This window comes from Quercus lobata, chromosome 11, assembly GCF_001633185.2.
Source record: "Quercus lobata isolate SW786 chromosome 11, ValleyOak3.0 Primary Assembly, whole genome shotgun sequence".
NCBI lineage: Eukaryota > Viridiplantae > Streptophyta > Magnoliopsida > Fagales > Fagaceae > Quercus > Quercus lobata.
The window spans coordinates 15,653,096-15,659,191 of NC_044914.1; positions in this window are offsets into that span (position 1 = coordinate 15,653,096).

A 6,096-nucleotide genomic window follows, 5' to 3' on the forward strand; every position below is an offset into this window, starting at 1 on the left:
TTTAGATAAAATTTCTATTTGAAGAATTATGAAACTATATACATTAAAAAAAAAATGTATGTCACACATAATGTTAGGGTAGCTATTTAACATAAGAATATCTATTTTATTATAACAGTTTCTTAGTACTTATTTGCTAATGACAATATTCACTCACTAAAAACTTCTGAGAATGATAATGAATATTATCATCTTCCAACAATAAGCCACTGAGTTTTGCTAAGACATTGTCATAATATTTAAAGTTTCATAATGAAATATGTCATATACTACAATTGAACCATTTCATCAAATACCTTCAACCATACACAATGAAAATTTTTTCATTCATACTTTCTTCTTTATCATTCTACATGAGTCTAGGTACAATGTTTAGCTAGCTTGGTTTTTAATGAACACCCATTTTAGGCAAGAAAAGAAAAAAAAATAACAAAAGGCATGTGTCTCGAATTTTCCATTAGATAAATTATAAGTTTCGACGATTTAAACCTAGAAAATCAATGTTCTTTAGGTAATAAATAAAATACCTTATATCATCATTCCAACTTTCTAATCATTAATACCATCTAAAACTCAAAATACTTGAAGAAAATTTTTGGAATATTAAAATTTAGTGTGAGTATTTTAGACATTACACATTGATAAGGGTAATTTTGTAATTAACCCATGACGAAACAAAAGGCGATGGACATAACAAGGTTGTCAACTTCACTCATGAGAGACAACCTTGTTGTAAAGTCTACAACTCCACCCCATACCTGATAGCTACATCTTGGGCATAGTAAGCTGAAGACAGTAAGTTGAAGATAATAAGCTGAAGACAGTAAGCTGAAAATAGTAAGCTGAAAATAGTAAGCTGAAGACAGTAAGCTGAAGAGAATAAGCTAAAGGGGATATATGAATCTCTGACGACCCTGACGAGGTAGTAGGCAAAGCTAACGACCCTGATGTGGTCTTGCTTGGTTTCCACGCATGCGTGTATAAGGAAATATATTGCGCCCCACGCTTACCTCTAATCAAGAAGACTCCTATAAGGAAAGGATTCCGGAAGATACACGGATTAAAGAGGTTCTCTCCTATAAGGAAAGAACTTCTAGATCAAGGCATGGACTTCGGCCCTACACTATTATAAAAACCCCAAAACCCTTATAAACGAAGGTACGCATAATTGACCCCGCTCTAGCACTTTAGAGCTGTAAACAAGAGATTTCTCTAACTTGACTATTGGAGGGTATTTGACCGATACCATACCGATACTCCTCTTAAGGTCTTCAGTTTTTGCGTTGTGCAAGTTCTTGTCAAGAGCACGTAAGGACCATGTGGCTTATTGATGATTTTTTGGCATCATCACACACTGTAATATTTTAAGAATTATAAACTTTCATTACAGTTTAAATAAAAGAATAACAATATGACATATTTGCTATTTTCAAAAACACTAAGGGGAGAATTGCTTAATTTTAAAGTTTAAGGAGGAACTGTGAACTATCTCAAACATAAAGGATGAAATGTGTTTTTATCCAATTTTTTTTTTTTTTTTGGGTGTAAAACTATGTATTTTTACTTAAAATTGTACGTAAAGATAAAAATACAATAAAAAAGAATAAAGTTTAGTTATAAAATTAATTGTAGTCTTAGGCTACAATCTTACTAAATATCTTTTTATTGGAGGTGAGTTGTAGCCTTAGGTTACAATCTTACTCAATAAAATAAATATTACTACATATTTTGAAAATTTAACCATTAAATTTCATATTCTTTACGCTCTTAATACGCATGTCAAATTTTGTGTCAATTGGATATTATTTACTATATGATCTATAACACCTCAACAATTGTAAAAACATTGTAGCAATTTATTGTGTTAATATTTTATTTTTTTAGAGTAGCTCATATGCATATAAAAGAATAAAAAATAAAAAGCTTGTTCAATAGGCCAATTTACCAACCAAATTTGAAAATGAAGAAAAAAAAAAAGGAAAAAAGAAGCAAGTGAAAGCAGAAAGAGTTGAATAAACCAAATTTACTGTTTCTTTGGCATTGACACTTTTTCTAGAAACACAACATAATGATACAACATTTTCATAATACCATAATTTTGTTATATTTTATTTTGATTCGTAAAGAATTGATATTTTAGTAGTTGTAAAAATATTATGACCAAAACAAATTGTCTTAATATTTTCACAAGAGAAATGTTATGTCCACAACATTTTCACAACAAATCATAAGTAGTATGCTGTTACGAGTTGTTATTGGTGAGCAAAAAAATAATTTCATTGGTAAATTTAAATTAGAACCAATAACAATTTACCTCCTATGCTTTGTTATGAAAGTGTTGTGAAAAATGTTATGAATGTCGTACTTTTTTTTTTTTTTTTACAATACCTTTATTTTTAGATGTGATTGGTTCCAGTATGATATTTTATTATTTTATTTTGGCATATAAGGAATTAACACCTCAACAATTGTGAAAATATTGAAGCAATTAATTGTGTTAATATTTTATTTTTTTAGAGTAGCTCATATGTATATAAAAGAATAAAAAATAAAAAGCATGTTCAATGGGCCAATTTACCAACCAAATTTAAAAATGAAAAAAAAAAAAGAAAAAAAAAAGAGCAAGTGAAAGCGGAAAGAGTTGAGTAAACCAAATTCACCATTTCTTTGACATTGACACGTTTTCTAGAAACACAACATAATGGTACAACATTTTCGTAATACCATAATTTTGTTATATTTTATTTTGATTCGTAAAGAATTGATACTTTAGTAGTTGTAAAAATATTATGACGACAACAAATTGTCTTAATATTTTCACAAGAGAAATGCTATATCCACAACATTTTCACAACAAATTACAAGTAGTATGCTGTTACGGGTTGTTATTGGTGAGCAAAAAAATAATTTCATAGGTAAATTTAAATTAGAACCAATAACAATTTACTCCCTATGCTTTGTTATGAAAGTGTTGTAAAAAATGTTATGAATGTCGCACTTTTTTTTTTTTTACAATACCTTTATTTTTAGATGTGATTGGATCTAGTATGATATTTTACTATTTTATTTTTGCGTACAAGGAATTAACACTTCAACAATTGTGAAAATATTGTAGCAATTTATTGTGTTAATATTTTATTTTTTTTAGAGTAGCTCATATGTATATAAAAGAATAAAAAATAAAAAGAGTGTTCAATGGGCCAATTTACCAACCAAATTTAAAAATGAAAAAAGAAAGAAAAAAAAAAAGAAAAAAGAAGCAAGTGAAAGCGGAAAGAGTTGAGTAAACCAAATTCACTATTTCTTCAACATTGACACTTTTTCAAGAAATACAACATAATGGTACAACATTTTCGTAATACCATAATTTTGTTATATTTTATTTTGATTCGTAAAGAATTGATTCTTTAGTAATTGTAAAAATATTATGACGACAACAAATTGTCTTAATATTTTCACAAAAGAAATGATATGTCTACAACATTTTCTAAACAAATCATAAGTAGTATGTTATTACGGGTTGTTATTGGTGAGCAAAAAAGTAATTTCATTGGTAAATTTAAATTAGAACCAATAACAATTTACCTCTTATACTTTGTTATGAAAGTGTTGTGAAAAAAGTTATAAATGTCACACTTTTTTTTTACAATTCTTTTATTATTTTATTTTGGCCTATAAGGAATAAACACCTCAACAATTGTGAAAATATTGTAACAATTTATTGTGTTAATATACTATTTTTTTAGAGTAGCTTATATGTATATAAAAGAATAAAAAATAAAAAGCGTGTTCAATAGGCCAATTTACCAACCAAATTTGAAAATTAAAAAAAAAAAAAAAAAAAAAAAGCAAGTGAAAGTTGAAAGAGTTGAATAAACCAAATTTATTGTTTCTTTGGCATTGACACTTTTTTTTTTAGAGTAGCTTATATGTATATAAAAGAATAAAAATAAAAAGCGTGTTCAATAGGCCAATTTACCAACCAAATTTGAAAATGAAAAAAAGAAAAAAAGAAAAAAAAAAGCAAGTGAAAGCGAAAGAGTTGAATAAACCAAATTTACTGTTTCTTTGGCATTGACACTTTTTATATATAAAACTGACTTTTGGCAAAAGCAATATAAGTGTATGTTTGGCAAAAATCAAAATGTCTATTTATTCTAGGCGTAAATGCACTTTTAGTCCCTACATTTTTATTTCACCACTTTTAGTCCCTAAATCAATTAACGCGTTCCATTTTGGTACTTATCGTTACTCATTTAATAGAAATTGCTGATGTGGCAAACGGAGTGCACTGTTGATACATTAAATACTGACGTAGCCAATAAAATAATATTAAAAAATGCCAAGTCAGCATTCACGTGTCCATTAAAAATAATATTAAAATAAATTATCAATTTTAAAAATTAAAAAAATTACAAAAAAAAAAAACATAATTAAATTTATCAATATCAATTTATCAAATTCTATTAAACTTTCTAGGCAACCAAACACAATAAAAGTTATTAAATCTTAAAATCTCAAACAAAATCTCCAAGCTCTCTCTATGAAAATCTCAAGCTCTCTCTCCAAGTTATCTCTTTCTACAAAAGTCTCCAAGTTTAAGGTGAAGGTAGAGGTGATTGAAGGTGGGTTTTGGGTGAAGGTGGAGGTGACTAAAGGTGGTTTCGGCTGAAGGGGCTAACTGAAGGTGAGCTCTCTCTCTCTCTCTCTCTCTCTCTAAATCCATGGCCGAAATCCCAACTCTCTCTCTCTCTCTCTCTCTCTCTAAATTCTCTAAATTCATGGCCGAAATCCCAGCTTTCTCTCTCTCTAAATTTTGGCCAAAAACTCAACTCTCTCTAGCCAAAAACTCAACCCTCTCTCTCTAAACACATGGCCAAAAACCCAACTCTCTCTCTCTCTAAATTTGTGGTTATTTGTGGTTTCAGATCTTGGGTTTTGTTCAATGATTTGGGATTTGAGTTTTGTGTTTTGAGTTTTGTGTTTTGAGTTTTGAGTTTTGTGTTTGGTTTCTTAGAAAGCCTAAGATAATCTAGGTTGAGTTTTGTGTTTGGGGTGGAAAAATCTGGGTTTGAGTTTTGTCTTTGTGCAATTGTTGAATGTCTTTGACTTTTGTCTCTATGTAATTGTTGAAAAAATGGGTTGAGTTTTGGGTTTGGGTTCCAAAATTTTGTCTTTGTAATTGTGGGCATGTCTTTGTGTTTGTGGATTATGATTTTTGTTGATCTGGGTTTTCGCCTTGTTGATTTGGGTTTTTGTTAATCTAGGTTTTGAGAGGCAACAACGCACCCTTTAGTATGGAAGCCACGGGTTCCTCTCAAAAAATGGGAAAACCCGATGAATTCAGCATCCACAACCATAGGTTATTTGTGTTTGTGATCTTGTGTTAATGTTTAAATTTAAGTTTGTGTTTTTTGTGTTTGGTTCTGGGTTTGTGCTCCGAAATCGAACTGAAGAGGCATTTATTACTCAAAACTCAAAATCAAGCTGTTCAAGAACTTATAGTTTGCCATCTCCGGTAGGATCGGTCCAGCAAGAGCGTTGCTGGAGAGATCTAGGGAAACGAGATAAGGCAACCAGTTACAGATTTGAGATGGGAAATATATGTTTTTGTCGGTAAATTTATTTTTTTTGGGTTTGTGTTCATGTGATTGAATATTTTGGTTTCGTGTTCTTTCTTGTTCATGTTTAAGATGAGACCAATCTGAATTCATGTGTATTTTAGGTTCTAATTTTGTTTTTTTTTTTTTTTTTTTTTCCATTTTTTATTTTGTTAAAATAGATAAATTAATTTTCAAAATCAAAAGTTGATGTGGATTCTTATGTGTCTTTTTTAATCATTATTTTATGCTGACGTAGCATTTTTTAATATTATTTTATTGGCCACGTCAGCATTTAATGTACCAACAATGCACTCCATTTGCCACATCAGCAATTTCTATTAAATGAGTAACAGTAAGGACTAAAATGGAACGCGTTAATTGATTTAGAGACTAAAAGTGGTGAAATGAAAATGTAGGGACCAAAATGGAAAAGATGCAAAATGTAGGGATTAAAAGTGCATTTACGCCTTTATTCTACTATTCAACTTATTTT